Genomic DNA, 23,423 nt, shown 5'->3' on the forward strand with positions numbered 1-23,423 from the left:
ACAAGAAGCACAAGTTTTTAGGTGCTGTGTTTGACCACAAACTCACGTTCAGTCTTCAAAAAAAGCAACTGAAACATATGTCTCAAAACAATGCATATGCTTTAGGTCCTCTCACACCAACGCTATGGTGACGACAAAGAACTCCTGCTACGCCTGTATACGTCTTTGGGTTCGTCTCGTTTGGACTATGGCAGTTTGATGTATGGGACGGCGACAAAAACAGCGCTAAGAATGCTCGACTCAGTGCTACACTTGGGGCTTCGCCTTGCGTTGCGTGCTTTTCGCACTAGCCCTGTCCAAAGTTTGTATGTAGAGTGTAACAAGTCCTGCCTTGAGGACCAACGAACGTACATAGACCTGCTCTATGCTTTGGAAATTTCATCGTTGAATGACCATCCCTTCAAAACAGCTTTTAATGACACATGGATGGCTAGACAGGATACTAGTAAACTCTCCCAGGAGACGAAAGATCTAATTAGGAAACGGCAAACTATGACAACCTCCACCCCAGCTGACATCATAAAACTAGCGGAGCTTTCGAAGTTAATCAATCAGCGTCAGACAGCTGACGTAGGGAAGTATAATATGAAGATAATCAAATACGCTGTAAAAAACGAAGGTAGCCTGAAAGTAGTGAAAAGGCGTCTTAGCGTGAAGAAAAATCAGATATATGCACTTAAAGACAAGCGAGACAGTGCCCTCACAAATAGGGATGAAATAGTCACAGTAGCCGAGGAGTTCAATACGGATCTCCACAGCAGCCGTGACATCCAGGATAATGCCGAACGAGAAGGTAGTTCAGAGGAAATAGGCATCCCACCAGTAATGACCGAAGAAGTAATGAAGGCTTTAACAGAAATAAAAATTGGCAAAGCAACTGGCTAGTATCAAAACACAGGAGACCTCTTGAATGATGGAGGAGAAATTGTACTTGAAAAGCTTGCAAACCTGTATAGGAAACGCCTCATGACCGCAAGCGTACCGGAGTCTTAGAAGAATGTGAACATCATCCTAATCGATAACAAAGGTGACATGAAGGACTTGAAAATATACAGGCCGATCAGTTTACTGTCAGTCGTCTGCAAGGTACTTACCAAGGTAATCACTAACAGAAATTCTTGAACCTAAAGAACAAGCAGGGTTCCGTAAAGGCTATTCAACAATGAACCATATTCACAAGATCAATCAGGTGATAGAGGACTGCGCTGAATTTACTGAACCCCTATATATAGCCTTAATACGTTATAAGAAAGCATGTGACTCGGTCAAAACCTCACCAATCATTCAGGAATTACGGAAGCAGGGGGTAGATTGCAATTATGCAAGAATACTAGAATACATCTACAATGGCTCCACAGCTACCATCATCTTTTATAAGCAGAGCTGTAAAATACCGATAGGGACTGGCGTCAGAAAAGGAGACAAAAGTCTCCAATGGTATTCACAGCATGTTTACAAGAAGTATTAAGAACGTTGGATTGGGAACTGGTGAAAGTAATGGTTAATGGAGAATACCTCAGTAACCCCAAATTTGCTGATGACATTGCCTTGCTAAGAAACTTGGGAGACGAATTGCAAAGCATCCTTTCCACACTGGACAAACAGAGTAGAACCATAGGCCTGAAAATTAATATGCAGAAAACCAAAGTGATGATCTCGGGACAGCACAGCGGTTTGAGATACGTGGCGAGGCAGTGGAAGTGGTAAGCGAAGATATTGCCGCGAATCATGTATGGGCTTGTTTATTTATTGTTTGCTTACTGCCCTGCCACGCTTGGCTCGGTTCTCTGTGTCACAAGCGAAGCGCGTCTTTCATTCTTTATTTTTATGCCGCACGGGCTATCTCATTCAGATGAGCATACTATTTCGCCCCAACGTCACTTACCCAGAATAATCTTCTTTGATATACATAGTTCTGGATGTAAATCGACGGTACCAGAAACACTCGCGCTGAAAGATAAAAGGCTGCAGAGCAGACGACACGGCATTCCAATCCCCGGAGCTGGCCTGTACACTTCACTTTGTTGACTGCTGCTTAGCCGCCTACGCATCATTTGATTTGTTAGGGGAGCACAAGTTCGCGCTAATAAACTTGTTTTCCTTGAATACAACTCCGTCGTCTTTGACTTCATGACATCTGGTGGCAGTGCTGGGTAAATGCACTCTAAGGCCTCGTCAAGCCGACAAGCAAGCCCCACTCGTGTCAGCCGCCGACAGCAAGGTCTTCAGCCGGAGTTTCGACCACTTCCGGTTAAAGGGAAGAAAGAACACGTCGTGACCATCACAATGATCAACGAAGGCACCATGGCCAGCGCTACCAATCCTGCCCTCGTTCTTCAGCAGCCCAGGGAGCCCCCATCTTTCGATGGATCACCTTCGGATGATCCCAAAGACTGGTTGGAGCAAGTCGAATGGTTCAGGCTGTTTAACCGATGGGACGACGCGGAGACACAGAGGCAAGTGTTCTTCTACCTTGAAGATTCAGCACGGATATGGTTCCAGAACAATGAAAGCTCCATAGAATCTTGAAACGAATCCAGGACGCAATTTTTAACGACGTTCACCAGAGTTGGGCGAAAAGAGCGGGCCGAAGTGTTGCTACAGACGCGGACACAACACCCTAACGAATGCATTGTTGTATTCGTCGAAGGATGAAAAGACTTTCCAGGCTAGCTGATCCTTGCAGGTGGAAGAAAAGAAGTTACGCTTGTTAATGGGCGGTGTTAAGGATGATCTGTTTGCCGGAATTGTCCGCAGTCCGGCGAAAACCGTCGCCGAATTCATGACCGAAGCCAGCACAACTGAAAAGGCCTTTGAAATGCGTGCTAAGCAGTACGACCGCACTTTTGTCGGCACGGCCAATGCGAACTACGTCGACAGCATGCGAATTCTGGCTGATAGTCTACGTGCGTTTATCCCCGCAATAGTTAGGGAGGAGCTGCAGAAACTTCTCCCAACGCCGCCGACTCTACAAGTCGCTTCTTTTACTGACGTCATTAGATAAGAAGTGCAGCAAGCGCCGGGAACTTCAGCGACGTAAGAAGCACCCCGTGAGCCGCAAGCGATGGCCTACGTGGCTGCTGTCCGTCGTTCTCGCCCATCTGTGACCTATCGTGACGAGGCTCTGTACCGTCGTCCCCTGTCGCCGGCCCGACCACCTGCGGTACAACCTCCCGCCCCAAAGAAGACCGACGTGTGGCGAACGCTCGACAATCGTCGGCTGTGCTACGACTGCGGAGAGGCCGACCACATCTACCGTTGTTGCTCCTACAAGAGGCTCGCTTTCTCCGTCGACGCACCACGCCCCCGACCCGGCCAGATCCCATGCTTATTCGAAGAACACATGTGCAACACAAACCGTGTACCAGCCCGTTTCAACCGTTCGCCATCGTCCTACCCATACCAGTCACCGAACCGCTGTAGCAATGCTGAGTTCGCACGTGGAAGGTTCCCCAGCGTACGCCGGGGAAAATAAAAGCAGCAACTTCTGGAGGTGAAGTTGCAACACGGCGGAAAAATGAAAACCTTCCCATGACGCAACGACTCGCCCAAGACCATGATTAATGACATGACCTTAGCCCGACGACCTGATATAATCCGGACGTGACTCCCGAACACGAATACAACGATACGGCACGATTCGTACTGGACATGACCAAGCCTGCCGCCGAGAAAAAGACCATAACGACGACGCGCAGTGCCCAAGAATCAAGACGCGCAAGCAGAGATAGTACACCCCGACTCATCCAGAACTCTAGGAAGGCGGTGTCTGACGTCCAGTTGTCCATCGGCGGCTTTGACGTAGTCGCCCTCAGAGACAGGGGAGCGGACTACTCGGTGATGAGCGGATCATTCGCGTGTAAGCTGAAGAAAGCTACGACCAATTGGGACGGTCCGCATATACGCACCACAGGAGGCCATCTCGTAACGCTAAATAGAACGTGCACATCACACGCCACCATAGACAGCACGACGTACCCTGCTGCACTCGCAATTTTGCCTTACTGCTGCCGTGACGCAATTCTTAGAATGGACTCTCACTGACAACGGTGCCATAATCGATCTGCAGACCAAGTCGATAGCGTTTTCCCGACCAACGGGACAGTCACCATACGGCGTCTCTTCACACGAGCGGGAAGTCATCCGGCCTCATGTCGACGACACGCTCAGCGACGACATTATACAGCCATCGAAAAGCCCCTGGGCTGCACCGTTCGTACTTGTAAAGACAAATGACGGTACATTAGGTTCTGCGTTGGCTACCATCGACTGAACAAAATCACCAAAAAGGACGTGTACCTCCTGCCACAAATCGACGGCGCCCTCGACCACCTCTGCCATGCCAAGTATCCATCGATGTATCTGACGACCGGCTACTGGCAAATTGAAGTGGACGAGAGAGACCGCAAAAAGACTGCATATATAACCCCGGACAGCGAGTTCACGGCGAGGCCGTTTGGCCTGTGTACGACGCAAGCAACGTTTCAAAGAGTCATGGACACTGCTAGCTGGCCTGAAGTGGCACACCGTCCTCGTATACCTCGACGACGTTGTGGTATTCGCCCGTACTTTCTTCGAACACTTTGCAAGGCCATTCGTCTGTACTCGACCAAGATCTGTACTCGAGGCCATTCGTAGGTCGGTTTTAACGCTTAAGCCTGAAAAGTGCTATTTCGCACACGAGGAGATCACGTTGTTGGGCCACGTCGTCAACGCCGCGGGAGTCCTAGCTGACCCGGCAAAAACATCAGCCATTGCGAACTTACCAAGGGCGCAAGATAAGAAGAGCGAGCAAAGATTTGTCGGACAGTGCGCATACTACCGGCGCTGCGTCACAAACTTCGCTGGAATTGCATAGCCACTCACACGCTTGACGAAGATAGCGCCCCTTTCAGCAGGGAAAATGCCCAAGAAACATCCTTCTGCGAGCTGCAACAATGCCTGCAAAGCCCGCCGGTGCTCGTACATTTCGACGGAAACGCCGAAACGGACATGCACACGGACGCCAGTGATATAGGCTTGGGTGCCGTGCTCGTACAGAAGCAAAGCGGGTGCGAGAAAGTAATCGCCTATGCCAGCCTTGGTCTGTCCAAAGAAGAAAGAAACTACTCAGCCTCTGAGAAAGAGTGCGTCACGATTATATGGGCATTTCAAAATTTCGCCCATACGTGTATGGAAGACCATTGAAGGTTGTGACAGACCACCATGCGCTGTGTTGGCTCGCCTTTTTGAAGGACCCCTCTGGCCGTCTTACTAGGTGGAGCTTGCGCCTGCAAGAATTCGACGTTATAGTAGTCTATAAATCCGGCAGGAAACACTCTGACACCGACTGACTGTCCCGTGCCCCCGTCGACCCACCACCGCAAGACTCCGATGAAGATAGCGCGTTCTTCGGAGTCGTGACTGAGAGCGACCTTGCCGCCCAGCAGCGTGCCGACCTCGACCTTCGCGTCATGATCGACTACCACCAAGGATGCAACGGCGCTGTGCCGAGGGCCTTCAAACACAACTTACCTGCATTCAGCCTGAAAAAGTCCGTCCTCGTGAAGAAGAATTTCAGCCCCGGGACGAGAGCGAATTATCTTCTTGTCAACCCGGTAGATCTTTGTGACGAAGTTTTGGAAGCGTGCCACGACGACCCGTCTTCCGGACATCTCGGCACAGCTCGCACAATTGCGCAAATCAAGATGAAGTACTACCGGCCCCGCCTTGCACCTGACGTCACCCACTACGTCACCCACTGGTCTACAATGTTTCGCATGTACATCGACGGTTCCAGAAACACTCGCGCCAAAAGATAAAAGCCTCCAGAGCAGACGCCGCGGCATTCGAATCGCCGGAGCTCGCCTGCACACGTCACTTTGTTGACTTCTGCTTCTCCACCTGTGTATTCTTTGACTTGTCAGGGGAGCACAAGTTAGCTTCAATAAACTTGTTTTTCTTTAAGACAACTGCGTCGACGCTGACTTCGTGACAATATCTATTTAGGCCAAGTTGTAACCCTGGATCACAACCATGAGGCACAGATAATTAGAAGGATAGGAATGAGGTGGAGTGCATGCGGCAGATATTCTCGGATAATGAATGGCAGCCTACCATTTTCCCTGAAGAAGTAAGTGTATGACAGCTGCATCTTACCTGTACTTACCTGTGTGGCAGAAACTTGGAGGCTCACCAAGAGGGTTCAGCTTAAATTGAGAACGACTCAGCGGGAAATGGAGCCGAAGATGATAGATGTAACATTAGGGACAAGAAGAGAGCGGAGCGGGTCAGGGAAAAAACGCGTGTTAAGGATATATCAGTAGAAATTAAGAAGGAATTGACGTTGGCAGGGCATGCAATGCGAAGGCAAGACAACCGTTGGTCATTAAGTGTAACAGAGTGCATCCCTAGAGAAGGCAAGCGGGTCAGAGGTTGGAAGAACGTTAGATGGGCAGATGAGATCAAGAAGTTTGCGGGGTAAATTGGTCGTTGTTAGCACAGAACCGGGGTAATTAGAGAATAATTAAAAATGCCTTCGCCCTGCAGTGGACTTAGATAGGCTGGTGACGATGCTGATGATGATGAAGGAGATGATGATGAAGAATGACACATCCCCATCTCCACTGTTTGTAAATCGCCCGTCCGTTTCTTTGCCGTTCTCACTTAGGGTGAGGCAAGAAGCTTCTGGTTTCAAGATCTCCTTCTTTAGACATTTACACATCTCGTTTTACTGATGTTTTACCACCCTGGCAGCTTCAACCTGTATCTTGTGACTTGTCCTTCCTGAAAAGTGCTAAAACCGGGGTACCGCAAACGGCTATTTTGCAGCACTCCTTGTCCTTGCAGTATAAGTATTAATGCGCAGAATTTTTTAGTGACGCATCAAAAACAGCAACCATGGTGTACTGCGCTGTTCATGAGCCAAATTTAAATGCATGCAAAACCATGAGCACATACACCACAATTTACTAAGCTGAAGCATATGGCATCTTTTTCATTGCACAACGCATTCTTGAACACAAAATTCCAAAGTGCATCATTTATACGGATTTCTTGATTGTTGGGCGCTCATTGGCATCACACAAGCAACGCAAAAACAGAATTGCCAATGTGGTCCTCAACACTGTCGTGTGCGCAACACTCAAAACTATTTTGACCCAAAAACTCTTCTGGTCTTGTGCTGGGTTCCAGGCCACGCTAGAATCGCTTTCAATGAGGTTGCTGATTAGAGGGCCGCTGCCGCCGCACTCAGGAACACAGTAAACATAACAACACTACCACACACTGACCTCAAGCCACAAATCCGACATCTTCGTAACAAATGGCAAGCGCAGTGGAACGAACAAAGAGATAACAATTTGAGGTAATAAAACCATACTTGGGACAATAGGCTACTGACTCACGCAACAGATTCACTGAGGTTGCCTTATGCAAATTGCGGATAGACCACCCACATGCAACACACTCGCACCTGCTCACTGGATCTCCGAGACCCATTTGCAGTGGGTGAGGAAAGGCCCTATCCGTAATCCAAGGCACTAGATCCGTAATCCGTAATCCAGATACAATGCAAGGCACTAGAAACAACACGACACAAACACTTTGCACAACTATACAGACAACACATTCCACTACACCCATTATACTTTTTAGGGGATGACCCCATAATTACCCACAAGTGTACTCTTCAGTTTCTTAGCGATGTCAAGTTTTTACACCTGAATACTTACCACCCATCGTGAAACCCTGGCTACACAGTCATCTTCATTGTCTTTTATGTCATTTCGCGTATATTTAGGTTAAATATTTTACACTTACTATCACTTCGTCCTCATAAAACAACTCTTCCTTGGTGCTCTTTGACCTTAGTCGGCCTTGCGTCAAAACACACAACCAGCATCATCATCATTGTATGGCTGTATACATGAATGTCTGTGTGTATGAATGAATGTAGGTATGTATGTATGTATGTATGTAAAATGTATGTATGTATGTATGTATGTATGTATGTATGTATGTATGTATGTATGTATGTATGATTTTACCGTCCACATCATCATGGGCTGCAAGTCCGGGGCGGGGCTCTGTCCCCCCAGAAATGAAAACTCTCCGCCCATTGGCCCGCCCATTATGTGGAAGTGGCAGGAAAGCGAAGCTTTGTACACCGCCTACAACAGGTGACTGCGATCCGCTCGCGCTATCAATGGTTACAATACCTATAGCACGTTCATTATAACTTTAGTTAAGCAGGACATTCAGAACGGCCTTATGATCGGTGTTATACGCACTAAGACTTAGTGTAGTCACCGCGTATATCATTCGTGAACATTGAGCCCATGAACATTCCACGGATGGCTGTATGTTGTTTGCTAGCGATGTTGGACACGAGTCCAAGCATTTTGCGAACAAAATGAATGAAACAGTCGTGGGTGGAGCGCACAGCTGCGTGAGAGGTCGCGTGGCGCTCTCTTGTGGACTTCATCGCGAATGCAGGGGTAAACCCGCAGAAGTGCTTGTAAGACCGTCTTTGCTGGAATTACTTGAGATCAGTGCGCACTTCAATACCTAGGTGTACCTTGGCACCAAATACGAAACACCGGTCCGCGTTGGCCATTGGCACTCCAAAAAGTGAAGCAATCATCTGAGGCATGGATGGGGCGAGAAGTTTCTGAGTTTGCGCGTGCGCAGATTTGTAATGTCTTCCTCCCTGCAAAGCTTGTTCATGTCCTGCAAGTATTTCATTGTGCGCGTTCTAAAGTACAAGCTCTACATGGAGTATTTCCGACATTTGTGTGCGGCTTCATTGGGTACCTATGCGTAGGGGCAATTTGTTTCATTCATTAGTGCCTGGGGGTTCTGGGCAGACACATTTGTTTGTACACCAACTTCTACCTAGGCTTTCTTCTATAAAGGGGCGCATCATCCACTTCTGCTAAATGTTATTCAACAGCGAATAAGTTTTCATTTACATTTATTGTTTGTTTCCACGGGTGAAGTTAGTACGAAGCCGCCTTGGGGCTTTTAAAGGAGGTGGCCGACACCCTTCATTTTCTTACTTAGAGGTCTGCCCCGCAATATGTGTTCACCCTTTCCAGAAAGGCTATGACGATCTCTTTATTAGAGAGTCTGTTCTCAGGGCCGGTTTATTGGCAGTCTTTACATTCGCCACCATAAGGACAGTGTTTTGAAGTGTGTCACACGTATGTGTCTTCCGCCAAATACAAAAACCTTTTTCTTTAAGCTGCATACATCAACACTTCCAGTCAAAACATGGTTGCGCAAGGAAGGAATGTCCGTTAATTTTTCTGAAAATTGTCGTTTATGCAATCAACCTGAAACCATTAATCATTGTTCTATTTTGTGCCGGATTGTGGTGTTTTTCTGGGATGTGTTGCAACAAACTTTTAAAAAGGACGGGGACATTGCGTCTTATACTATTCGCTTCTTGCCTTCTCAAGATGTTAGTGGAGTGCCTATTACATATTTGTTGTGATGGGATTGTATAGCTTGTGGAAGTGCCGCATGACGGACAGGCACGCGGAACCCAATCGCCCGACGAAGTTCAATTTTCGGGAGCAGGCTGCGTTGGTGCGGAGCATTTATACGGCGCAAAGTGACCCACCAGAATGGCTGCATCTGTTGTTTGAAAACAGCGCGGAAGACGGGAAGGAGCAAGTAATAGACGACACAAGCGCTGTTATTACTATTACTTGCTCCGTCTATTACTTGCTCCGTCCCGTCTTCCGCGCTGTTTTCAAACGTTATGATGTACCAGCAAGTCCTTCAGTTCACCCTTTTGCATCTGTTGGGCGGGTGTGTCTGCTTGTCGGAGTTTTGAGGGACGGCTTATTTCAGCTGCAGTGATGTGCATCTTCTTGAATGAGTCATAGACTATCTAGGCTGTAATAAGAGCAGTTTTCTATGCAGTAAATAAATTGTTCTCGTAGATCACTTGGCAAGACCACGGGCACTCGCTCCGCTTATCTACTCCGTCCAGGTTTGATTCCTGGCGGTGCCAAATTTTTTTTTTATTTGTTCACGAGTCTTTTACTGACGGGTACAGTCGCGACAGAACCCCTGGCATGGATAGTGACAAAGCGTTGCTTTAAATACAGTGCAGACGCCTTTTCCACACCGCATTATGATGATGGTCCTGCTGGATTTTTTCCCTAAACACCACTGCTCACCAGAGAAATGAAGCAACGTTTAAATCCTGTACACGCGCAGGCAAACTGGACAGGGGAATTCTACGGTCGTCTGGTGATGGCGTGGCTTTACACGTCTCCTCCGGTTCAGGTGCGTCATAGGCTAGAGTATGGGGGTTGGGAGTGGTTGCGTCCGTGGCTCACTGGGGCTGAAGCGCGCCAACGCCATTGACGACCCCATCCTTGGCGCATCCACTACCGAGGATGAGACTATGAGGACATTTGCCCGAAACAAAGCAAAAAACCATGGCGCTGCAGCTGGAGATGCTTATGTGGGGCATGGACATGCCACCAATGGCTGGCGTAATTGCTGCCAGGAGCTTGACGATGCGATACAGGCTGTCTCATCAGGACTGCGTGTAGGTGTTCTTGGAGATTAGCACTCAGGGCCAAGATGCGCTTCCTGATATCAGTCAAAGCACCATAAACCACGCCGTCCACTTTTACATCAGGCCAATTGCGTCTGGTAATCACAGTAAAAGCAGGAATTTCGGCCCTTCTCTGAAATGGCATAAGCATTTGGTAGACGTCCGATGCCGGTTGTCTGTTGTTCGGCGAGAAGGAGCTGCGGGGTGGTGGAGAGATACACTGTGGGTACTGTAAAAATGACCAGCCACCGAATCACTTCTGAAGAAACGGGGTGTTTTGCATTGCCTGCTGGTAGCCAGATGCGCAGCGACGGAGTGCCTGATCGGGAATTCGCAGGTGCAGACGTTTTCAGAGGAAGAAAACGAGCGGCCCCGGCAGTATCCCGCTTATAATTCGGTCATCGGACGTTTTCCATGTCGCCGTTTAACTTAAAGAAGGCGCTGGCGCTCGACGCCAATATTGGGAGGGGATTGGACGTGTCCATAGCAGTCTCTTGAAGCGGATTGCGGGAGCTAATGTACCATCGACAGGATGGCGCGGTAGCGTCCAGTGGTGGGTTAGGGGCCATTGCCGCAGTTTCGTCGAACACAACGACGTGTATAACCGAGATCGCCGGAAGGTTTTAATTAGATACGGTGTGCTGATCGGTGCCCAGGGACATTGCCTTTTTCTCCCGTATACAATGCAGGTCGCTCTTTCCGCCGTTGTCTTTTGAGAGGTTAACGCGATATCAATAACGGTGCCTCACACGAACGCGTGGGAGCAGTATCAGGAAGAAGCAAGAACATTGCGGTAATTTGATGGCTGCGCCTGTTCAGAACGCTTGCACTCGGTTTATATACATTGTACGGTAGAGCATCGCTGCAACGGCAGATTGAAGGAACTGTGTTCAATTCCTTTGTTGAAGTGCCCGAGTTTCTCCTGCTTGCTCGCTAATGGTCAGTAACTTCGTTTTAAAGGCTAGCACGTCTCGTATGTTACGGACGTACTGTTTGGTGGACCGCTCTTCCGGCGAAGTGAGCTGTTTTTCTCTCAGCTTGCCATCATCTTGCCAAATAAGTCAGTCAGCTTTCCCTTTTAAGTATTCCAGCTAGCCGGTTCTGGTTGGTGTCTTACACAACACCCTCACTGTACCCCTCAGGGAGGAAAAGGTGGGGTTCCCCTGATTTTGTGCGCTCATACGATTGTTCAGGCTGACTCAGTGCGCCACGTCGACATCATAACTGCCGCCGAAGGTACCAGGATACTGAGGCTGGATCATGATGACCAGTGCCATGGAGGGGCCCCTTGAGGCAGAAAGACCCTTGGAGATGAGAGATGCCTACATGATTCGGAATCAGCATTTCCGATTCAGCTATGTCCAGGACTTACTTAGGATAAGGATGGGGTTGGGAACACTTTCCACCGAATGATGCCACATAGAACAGTAATTAAAACATCTAACTACATCCCTTATATTTAGGTTGGTATTTTATAACGACCAACCTGGGAAGGTGTTATAGCATTTGAGTTCAGACTTGGGGTATAGGTACACACAGAGGTCTGAAGGAGTAAGTTTAGCAAGCCAGTTGCACAAGCGCAAAGAAAATTTTGTGTAGTATCGTATACCCAGGGCACACACCTCAAGCAAAAAAAAACTGGAAACAAGACTGAAACAATCCATAGGAAACAGAATATGATGATCGTATTGAGAGTTCATTTTAATTTAGGCATAAGTTTAGTAAAATATCAAAGCACTTTATGGTAATACCATATTGAAGGTTTAACGGGTTGAAAGCCTAAGCTTAATGGCGATTATGGGGGTGGTATTCTGACGACAGAAAGGCACAACCACCCACGTTTCTGCAACGGGCGACGTCTTGACTGTGATGGATTGTAGTGTCCACAGGATCTCATGCTGGGAAACGAGATGGCCCACACAAGAAGGCTTTGCAAAATGACCCAACGTATACAGCTTTACGTGTCTGAATTGTCTTAGTCATAGGGGTACAAACGTCATTTTCAGAAAACAAATGTTTCTGGATTCTTAGGTGTGGTACCTCACATGAATTCCAATGGACGTGGAAGACTTGCTGCGGAGCCAAGTTTGATTTTTGTGGCTAGCGTTTGGTGCCTGTACATCTCGCCTTCATGCACAGGCGTGTGCTGAAGAGGCAATGACATGCCCGTAGCGCATTAGGAATACAGGAGTATTGGATGCCCAGCGGTCAGCCCCTTATCACTAGTCAACAGAGGTGTAGGGGTCGCATCTCCCAGCGCCCAGTCTTGTTACGTTCTCTTGTCCCGTTTTAGCGCTGTTTTTCCATATTCAGTAAAGAAAAGGTTAGCCGTCACGTTTTGTGCAGCCGCTTCGGCCTTGGGGAGAAGTCCACTTGGTTACCTGCCGTTCTCTTCTGTCCTTTTCCGCGCACCGCATTTTTCTTCGCTACTTTCGTTCAAACAACGTCGAAGAAATCTGCTTACAGCACGAAATGTGTTGCGACTTAACTGCACACGGCGTCTTCGGCCCAGCTTTAGTTCACTCCAAAAACTCCGTCGGCGCAACAAAAGCACACGTTGGCGGCATTTATCCAAATTGAGAAGTCATGGCTATCAAAAACTAATCAACAATGGAGGTGAACGTCTTAAAAATCTGGAAGACGTCGGGATTGCCAGGGATCTCTCTTCAACTTTCTTAACTCCATGAGTAACCCACATAGTTGTTCTCATTTTTCGCTTGGTTCGTACTCAGTTCCAGAAACGAAGATCAGAATTTGGGTTGTGTGCCCAAAACGGTTTGCACACAGCCGGGACTGAATAGCCTAGAATCGGGCAACTACCACGTCGTCGACTCCGCGCGCGCTAACATCAGTGCAAACATTACTATTAACACCAGCAAAACTGCGCAGAGTTGGAACCCCTGAGTGTGACTGCGTGAAAAAAAACTATAGATGTGTATCTGTTTGCTGCCATAATAGAACGCAGCCTTAGCCTGATTATCTTGTGTATCCCCAAGTCATCGCAGCCACAGTTTGAGACACGCCGGCACTTTTGCTGCAGTATAAATACAATACACGGCAAGATCATGCGGGAATACACGACCAGATTACCATAAGCCGTTGCCAGACAAAGAACGCATTAAGCCAGAGGGACAATGTTCCCAGCTCAAACATAGTTCTGAAAAAATAGGTGCAATATTTGGATCGTTTTTTTTAAAGACGGCTCGGACTCGGCTTTTGGTGGTGCGCACTGTTTTGTAGAACAGGGCATTGAGCTTTTGGTGGGAAACCAGCCCAACGAAACCTTTCAATCATAACAATAGCCTACAGGTCCTCGCAAAGTAGAAGTTGATTCAGAATAAACAAAAGTGCCTCGTTACTTACCAAGTGCTGAAACTCTTCCAGTGATTGGGGATGATCAGAAAGGGGTTGTCGACTTTTTGGTCCTACTTCAACCGGCGGTAGCCGGAGAAAGAACTACCCGTTTTGTAAAAAAGCACACCCCCGGCTTCGCTTCTGCAGCCTTGACGTGGTGTTCGCTTGTTCCCGCGTTTTGCAATGCATTCTCCCCCGAGCACTTACATGCCTGGTGGTGCGTGCATTTTATGTCACGTTTATGCTGCATGCACACATGTTTTTTTTTCCGCCCAACTTTTGGGTACAGCAGCTGCCGGAAACGGGCAACGATGAACGTGTATTGCTTTTTCTTTAGTTTTACTCGAGCACAAGCGCAAATCCGTCCGAGCTCCAGATTTCTCTACCATGTGAAGTACTTTCCTGCTGTGACGACAGACATAGTATGATCGCATCTCAGGCGTGCCCCTTTACGCCGTAGCTGGTGAAAGGGGTGTTAAGCTATTATTTGTTGGGTATGGTGACGCTGCACTTTTGCATTTACGAGAAAGTGGACTTCCATAGTAGAAGAATACCTTATAGGCTGACCTCCTCAAATCGACAAAATAATGCATTGTCTGTTCACGGGCACTGCGCCCCGACCTGCCAACCAGAGAAAATGCATTCATGAACATGCGCCTTTATTCAGACTGCAGAGCAGCATCGCGACGATTTCTGACATTTACGCTTTTATGGGTACCAGGTCTTTTGCGTAGTCTCGCATATTTGGTGCTGGCCGCGTTTCTATGCTTACGCACATCCCCAGATACATGACTATTCCACTGTTCATCTGCAGCTGCTCCCGTTTCTGGTGGTGCAATCGCTCGAAAGAGACAGCGTGGATACGTTGTGTTGAAACACATCTGGCGTACAATGAACATAGGCACGTGTGGGGTGTTCATCGACGATTTTTCACATCTAGCAGGCACTTTATCCTCCTCCTCTCCTTTTCTTAATTAGTGGTGCGCCCAGTATTGTTTCAACCCATGATATAGGTAATATAGCTTCTCACCCGGCGTCATCAACGTCACAATGATGAAGGGCTGTTCATTCTTAAACTAACTCGTGGGATAAAAGGTGACTGACGTTAGAGGTAACTGATGAGAGCCTAATCACGCACTAAGTTACCTGTAAATATTTGAAGCAACAAATGCAGCATAAATATTGCAATAGAAATTAAAGGTAAGGCAGTTTTATTTTTTATTTGCCCAAGTTTAGTGTGGAGCACAAAACAGTAGGTACGGGGTGGGCTAACCGTACGAAAACAGGTAGATTTTATGAGGAAGTCTTTAACACTCCCTTGATAAGGAGAAAAGAGCCAGCGTCTGTAGTCGGGCGGTCGGGCTGAGTTCAGTCCCACACTATTTAATACTTGGTGTTTGGAATCTTCGAAACCACGGCAAGTCCAAAGAAGGTGTGAATGTCCGCGGTTGAAAACGACGGGAAGCAAAATGGACATGTCTAACCAAACCCAGGCCTTCGACCCGGAGGCCAGGGGTGTGTGACAACCGGTGTGAGAGCAGCTTCGACGGAACGTTTTCGCAGCGCCAACTTCTAAGCCGGGTGAGTCACCTAGAGAAAATTGATCCGAACCGTGGAATACGTATGCGTGTGGAGCACCGAATGCCTTCTTTGTGGGTGACCAACTTTGAAATAGCGTCAAGTAGAAATAAGTGGAGTGGACAAGTGGTAGGAGGTATACGAGTCGCCGCATGTGGCGGTTGCTGTCCAGGGGACGTCCCCAGTAGTGCTGACCTCGAAACTGAGCGTCGAAGCTTTAGCGTCGACGGTATGTGATATGGGTAATCCATGATATACCTTTGGTAGGTCTCGGACCGCTTGCATTGAAAAAATAAAATTATAAATAATGGTCATGATTGTTCAGGCCTACGTCGCTCCATAGCCCTCAAAGTAGTGAAAATCGCTTTGAGCTCGGCAAGTGGTAATGGGGGCCTCTCAGTGGCGTAGTAACGTGCGATTTTGCAAATGTGAATGGCTGGGCTTACAACGGCTGTGATAATAAAGCTCCCTGAAACACTGGAGTCGACGTAAAACGTATGGTGCTAGTTGCGGCGCAACACAGCTCGACCGACCGAGAGGCATGCAATCAATAAATAATATTTGGGTTCAAACAGTGGGCTGTAGAGAGGGGAATGGTGGAATGTTAGTTTGGAGGCCTATATACCACCTTAAACCAGCAACAGATAGTACACCGGCGTTTAAGAGACTCTGCCTGTCGTCGGTGGGGACACAACTCATCTATCGTATTAAGGCCAGCTTCTTCCTGTAGTGTTGAGATGAGTGTTGAGTGAGGAAGGCAGGAAATTTTCCTCATCGGTTCTCCATTGATGGCCTCTAGACGATTCCACTCCGCCCTTTTTATGTACTTAAACTGAGCATAGTACGTGATACACGGCTGTAGCACGGCATGTACGAGAAGCCGAACCAGGTTTGTGCGAGATCCCGCCGATTTTATAGAAATCCGGCGCACTAGATGTATCAGTTGAATTGCGCACTAGCGATCTTCAGTGGAGCCACGGCGTATCTGAGCCGGAGGACGCAACGTCCAGGCCAAGAATGCGGTGACAAGTGACTTTCGTTACTCGCTTGCCATCAAGAATTATTAAACAGAGGCGTTTTTGCCGTTTTTTTGGAGCCCTTTCATTGCCGGTCATAAGTAGTATGAGTCTCACACATAACGTCCTTGCATTGTTTTAAATTATCTGAGAATTTTATTCTTTAGAGATTCGATGTAACAGGAATTACAGCTGTTTTTTAACCACACTTCTTCTGTAGACGGTCAATATTGGCAGCAGACGGGAACGTTGTAACGATATAACATTTCTGGCAACTTACCGTGACTGGTAAATAAACTCGGGGTAATGTCGTTTCAGAGGCAAGTTTGTGTTAAAGTTTGTTCAATATATTCTCATGAGATTGCGATCAATAAAATGAATGAATTGATTCATACAGGCGAGGTCGAATGCGTCAAGGTGGGGAAGAGGGAGAGGAGAAGAGCGAAAGAATGTTCGAAGGTGGCATAGATTTATTGCACACGCCCGCACCGCACACGGACAACTTAGTGAATGTCATTTGGGGGCAAGTGGCTTTCCAAGGAAATTGACTGGTGGCTTGGTGGTGTCTTTATGTCCGCCCCGCACACGGACCATCTCAAGTCCACTGAAGAAGGTTGGCACTTTTTGTGAAAGACCAGAGGGACTGGTACGTTTCCTTTTAGTTTTGCTGTGGCTTAATCCACTCTTCTTATATCCGAACATTGTGTGCTTTGTGTCATCACCTTTCTTCATCCAGGTTGCCGCATTCCCATATAAGGTGCTTAATGCGGGTCCTGCTGCTGTGACATAGCGTGCATGGACAGAAAAGTGGTGGCGTGGGTATGGTGCCGCACGGTCTCTTTCGCCACATCTTCGCACCCATTCCCACCTCTCTCCTATGTCTGGCGTGGTGGCATAGCCAGTCCGCGCTTTGCAGAGAAGGACTTGTAATCCCCGTTGAATGTTCAAAGAAGTAGGTTGGTGGGGTCTGCCGTACTTTCCTTCAGCGTCCGTTGGCTAATTTTATGGCGAATTCTCGTTCAAATGGCGTCTTCGGTGACATCCAGACGAGGTAACGGGTCACTTAAAGGACATGTACTCTTGAGGTTGGCATTGGCTGCAGATGCCATGTCATGAGCGGCCTTGTTGCCTGGTTTGTTCTAGTGCCCAGGGGTCCATTCTATGAAGATGGGGATGCCCTAAAGATCGGCCAGTCGCAGCACTGTAGTGCGCGTGAGGCTGCTTGCGGGGTTAGGGATTTGGAGGTTTTGTATTGCGGACGCGTTATTCGTTTATCTTTATTGATTCCTTTCGGTTTGTGTTTATCTTGATTTTTGCCAATGTGTCTACCGAGCAAAGCGATAGCTAGGAGGATAGACTGCATTTTGCTGTGGTGGAGTCCAGTTTAGCTGCAGTGGAGATAGTGACTACTTGCGAGAATGATGGGTCAGAATAATGGTAGAGTCTTCCTACTTTGGCTGTTTCTTTTATAGACGCGTCGGTGTAAATGGCATACGTTCCCGGCTGTGTGCAGTGATGTAGCCTAGATAGCGCCGCTCTTTGATGTACGTATCTGCGCCGTTCCTTGCGGGACCGAGGTTTATGCGTGATTTGTTGGGCCCAAAGCCAAACTGGAGGTGGCGGTCTGGCCGGAGTGTTACGGATTGGTTCTGTGCTTATGTTACTGGTCTCATCGTAATGAGGTAAATGTCTACCGTGGATTGTCAGCGTCCAAGGTCTTCATGGATGCCATTGGCGTATTCTATTAGAGATTCTGTTTTTGGCATCTCGGCGTAGGTATAGAGGTGATGAGTCGTGGTGTGTCTTGGTGATGCATCTGAGTAGGTTGTGGTAGAAGATTGTGAGTTGCTTCAGTTGGGTGCGAGTCAATTTAAAACTGGTGGCTCCGTATGTGCTCCGAGATGTAAAAACAGCCCAACCTGCAAGCCGAATGAATGGTGTGCTGGCCCTTCCAAATTTGTCGCCTCTTCGTTCTAGAAGGTGTATCCTGGCGTCCCAGTTTTTCTATATTTGTTGAATCTAGGTAGTGGCGTTGCCTTTGCTGTTGACTGGAACGTCGAAAAGATTGATCCAGCCGTCTTGCGGTTCACAAAGTTTATGAGCACTGAAAAAATGTCATGTTCAGAAGCACTACCTCCCATTTTCGGTACCTAGTAGGGAAAAATTACTCCCACCTCCCCTCGCGGGAACCCCTGTGTAGATGCGACGCATAGGGGGTTCCGTTGTTTCCGTTAGGTTGATTCTCCCATCGCGTGAAACGTGCCGTGAAACCCCTGCCGCGGCTATGACGCAACGTAGCGCGGCTATGACGCAACACAATCCAACACAATCCACTTTAATTTATTCCAATCCAAATCCAATCCAAGCCAAGCCAACCAAGCCAATCCAATCGGATCCAATCCAATGCCCCTCGCAAGAGAGTGTTCGCTATCAGAGAGGAGAGGGGGTGAGCGGCGGAGAGCGCAGCTCGCGCGGCGAGGAGAATGGGGGAGGGGTGTGGACGGACAACGACGCCGTATGGAGGGACAAGGCGAGTGAATGAGATGCAGTCGCATATAATATCTGTATGCAAGTGGATGTTAAGAGGTCTTCAAGGAAGAGAAGAGCAGCTGGAGTTCTGAGCGTGATCATTCAGTGGTGGCCTAGTCATCTTTTTCAGTCCCCAAAGTGAAGTAATCAGGATAAATAGTCATGCGGACAGCGCTCCCTTCATGAATTGCTATGGCGAGCTTGCGCATGACGGTATTAAAGAATATTGGCGAAATAACGGAGCCTTGTGGTACGGCTGTGTTGTTACCAAAGTGAAGGGAGAAGTGTTACCAGTCATGACCTCCAGAGTGTGATTTTCGAGAAAATTTGTAAAGTAATTCTACATCCTACACCTTGGGTTTATAGGTCCGGGTTTGTATCTCTTCGAGAATGGCGCCGTGTCGGACAGTGTCAAATGTTTTTTTTAGGTCAACTGCAACCAGGATATGAGGTATGCCGGATGGTCTGCCTCTGGGCGTGGCGTTGAAGACTCTCCGGAGGAGCCTTAGACTGTCATGTCTACCCATATTAGAGTAAAACCCGGTTTGGCCGCGTGAGTGTTGTAAAGTCTCCTGTAAATGATGCGTGAGTCGGTTAGTGGCCATCCGTTCGATCAACTTGCCATTGTGGTCTGAAGGCTGATGTCATTTGTGTATTTGATATACCACAGAATGTCTGAGACATGCAGGTAGGTCTCCGTATTTCTTTATATCGTTGAGAAGGCTGAGAAGGTGCTCTTGACTTGTACCTTTCATGTTGTGGAGTACGGCCGACGTTACTCTATCCTTGCTGGGGGCAGTGTTGGCTTTCACCTGTGAAAATGCTACTTCCATTTCCGCCAATAAAAAGAGACATTCAGGTCAATCTTTATTGATGATGGCTTTCCTTGGATATGTACTGTGAGGGGTGGACGGAGCAATTTCGAAGGGTTCTGGACAGAATGTTTTGGCTGTGAGTTTTGTGATTTCTTTGAGTGGCAAGCCAGTTGTGAGGACAATTTTGTTAAGGATTCAGCAGGATTTCTTCTTACGATTTAGTGCACGAAACGTGTTACAGACCTTTCGGTTCGACGTATCCTGGTTAAAACATTCACAATGCTCTATTAATCTTATATAGGAAATTCCCTCTTATACCTTTTGATTTCCATATGTTTCAGTCTAAGATTTTGAGGTCGCAGTAGCGCTTGCCTCTGGTTTTGTGATGGTGCTGGAGCTAATGATGCGTTCTCCAAAGGTTGATGGTGGTCGGGTACGGGGGTGTCTTCTTCCATAATGGTGGTTTCTGTTCTGCTGTGAGTTGAAGTAATTCACGTGGCAAGGTCATCAATCGAAGTGATGCTATTTATCTGTATTTCCGCATCCAGGAATGTTTCCCAATTTTTGTTGTTGGATAGTTTTGGGTATGAGCTTCAGTAGGGGCATGTCAACTCTGATCCACATGTGGTAGTCATCGCTTCCCCACGTGTTTGCGATACCATCTAATGATGCATACGGCAGCCACGAGTGCAGGTAATGTACGGGATGGTGCCTGATTGATTCGCATGGAGGCCTAGTCTTGTGCGTGTTTCTAGATTGTTTTGCAGTATGAAGCCGTATGTTTCCACAGATGCCTGGTGTCCATTACTTCAGGGTGAAGTGGTTAGATGCTTCCAATTGCGAAGTTTGGCAGTAAAATCTCCACCGATGGTTACGAGTCAGCACAATAAGTGTTCCGCCAGTCGGAGATCCACTCAAAGCTGCCATGGTCGACTTGCCAGTCTCGGGTCTTATATCGACAAATGCGGGGAGGAGAGTGCGTGTCTTGCCCTTTTTAGACCGTAGTAATATCAAGGTGAAAATCCTCTCTTAAATCTCCGTGCAATAACTCGAAGTATCGATTTGAACGGTGGGGATATCATTTCTTATATACACTGCAGATTCGCCTTGGGGCTGTCCCCATTTTGTGCGTAATGGTTGGAATATTGTAACCAGTGATTCCTGTGGTGAAGTTTGTAGCACATCTTCTTTCTTGAAGCAGAAATGCTATATGGTGGGCCTGCATAGGTTATTTTGTGTTAAACACGCCTTTAGGTCGGGTCTCTTAAAAGGTGGGCTACGGCAGCTCCATTGGGGTATTTTGGGGTAGTTACGTCCCATGTTGTTTAATTGGGATGATGTCAAATTGATGAGATTGGCGGCCTTTTCATGACCGAACAGGGCATCGACTTCGGCTGCATTCATTTTCTTTGTTCTGGAGTGTGATGTTGGTGAATTTTATTTGCGCCAAGACGTTTTGGTGCATGATCGTTAGGTCGGCGGCACTCGCTTCAATTGCATCATTTTTTGAAAAGCGTATTTTTATTTGATCCTGGCATTCAGCTGTGATCGCTGTGATCGCCAGCTCAGCTGTTAGGCAGCCGACTGCCGCCGCTGCCTCTCTGCCCCCGCTGCCTCTCTGCCCCGCAGCTGCTGGTTCACGCATACACCACAGGGTCATCTCGGGCAACGCGCCTCGTCATGCGCCCGGCAAAGAGGAACGCCGCATTCACAGTGAATGAAAGCGAGGTCGGGCCTCCTTCTGCGAGAGTTGCACGGGACCGAACGGTTTTTAGCCGTGCCCGCAAGCGGCTTCTGACCACCCAGAGAATATTGCTCGGCGAGGAAACGAAATGCCAACCGGGCAAAGCTGGTGTCGCAGTCTGCGGAAGAGCGAGCCATTGGACGTCGCGTTCGCCATGAATGAAAGTGAGGCCGGACCTTCTGTGAGCGTGTCAACGGAACCGACCCGAACGACCTTGAGCCGCGCTATGCAAGCGGTGTGTGACCGCCCGGTGTGTGCCGAACGATGCGTCTTACTGTCTCCCTAAGCCTAATCACAATAATGCCTAGCGTATGGCCTGGGTACAGTCGTCATACCGGGATGAACGATGAGTATATACGTAAGCACACTAATTACAAGTAAATGAAAGGTTCATTAAGTGAAAACAAAAACTAACCAGGCTAAATCAAGCCTTTCCTTTACATCTCCGGTGTTACTTCCAGCTTGTTTTCCGCATATGGGCTCAGCATCACAATGCATTAGCCACTGCGGTGGGTGCCAGCCCCTTATAACAACATAATTGTGAACCACGACTGCTGTGCGTCTGAAAACGCACTTGAACGAATGCAACACCCGACAAAGAAAACAGTTTAAGTAATGCGAAAGGTTGGATATGTGGAGCAGCAAATACGGCGCTTAGATCAAGCTGCATCTTGAAGGTAGTATTGAAATTTTGTTTTCCACAGGGTGGAGGAACACCTTTGTCATGTACACCGTAGCGGAGCACTGCAGAATAATTTAACACACTTGGGGATTATTAGTGCGCTCCCTAATTTTTTGCACGTGTACCTTGTGGTTTTATTCTCACCAGAAAAGCAGCCGCACCAGAGCATCTAGCGTACCGCCACCTGCTGAGCAACATAAACATCTGGGGGAATGTGATGGTTAAGCAACAGCATTGCCCAGGAAGGAAACGGTGTTACCAATACAAGAAGCGACGACGGTGCCTCTAACTAGGTGCTGTGGATGGAACACAGTAGGATTTTTGGAGGTTTATCCAAGAAAAAGGCGAAAGAAAGACGTTGAACAAATGTAGGGCTCAGCAAGAGCTCTTCAAGACCCCAATGGCGAAATTTATTTTGGCAGCAGGTTCCTGGACGTCACACCCTGGACAAGGGTTACTCCGGATAAATCACAACAAAACAGCCTTTGTACAGGCTACTTTCTTGTTGCATGGCGCAACTAAAAAAAATCGGCGCCCTCAGTACGCCTTCTCTACAAAAGTTTTTAGAGAAATGTTATGTGGAAGATCAGGTGAAATTACCAATTTCTAGTGACAGAACGCAGCTCGAAAGAGAATGACGAAGAACAGCCGACAAATACCAGCACTAACGCTTGTGTGCGCTTCCCTGTCTTACGCAGGGTCTGGTTAGAGCCCCCAAAGGTGTGGATGCTCTTTTGTCTCAGGGCGCTCTTAGGTTGATAAAACACGCGGAATACAGTAATAGAGCCATTAAATAGGTTCCTTTTCGCCCCCGTCATAGTTTGCCACTGTAGAGTTTTCCGGTTGCGGACATTAAAAGAGTAACTTGAGGTACGACACGCGAAGTTGTTTATTGGGGTCCTTGAGCATTTTATTGTAACTCTAGATTGCTAAGAATGAAAATGCTGCAGGTTTGTCGTGACTACAACGCCTTCGTTAAAAGAAACAACTGTATTTACATCACATCGCAAGTAGACCTCGCCTAATAACCGCCATCGTTCTTCATCTTTCTATTCTGCCAACATCTCAGATTTCTTCTTCGTCCTCGCGGAAGGAACTTTCCGAAAACCTACCTCGCTGCTAAAAAAGCAGTGATGGGTAGGGGATTGTC

General features: G+C 47.8%; 1 protein-coding gene across 2 annotated transcripts in view; it reads right to left on the bottom strand.

The window, feature by feature from the left end:
• LOC144158390 (ATP-binding cassette sub-family C member 2-like) overlaps positions 1 to 14,090 on the bottom strand; it is a 147,633-nt gene extending 133,543 nt beyond the window's left edge. For both annotated transcript variants that reach the window (XM_077689261.1, XM_077689260.1), the window contains exon 1: positions 13,919 to 14,090. The gene's annotated coding sequence lies outside the window, so the exon portion shown is untranslated. The remainder of the gene's footprint in view (positions 1 to 13,918) is intronic.
• Positions 14,091 to 23,423: the final 9,333 nt, after the last annotated feature.

The sequence above is a fragment of the Haemaphysalis longicornis genome, unplaced genomic scaffold (assembly GCF_048455015.1).
Source record: "Haemaphysalis longicornis isolate Haplotype H1 unplaced genomic scaffold, Haemaphysalis longicornis Haplotype H1 scaffold_10, whole genome shotgun sequence".
NCBI lineage: Eukaryota > Metazoa > Arthropoda > Arachnida > Ixodida > Ixodidae > Haemaphysalis > Haemaphysalis longicornis.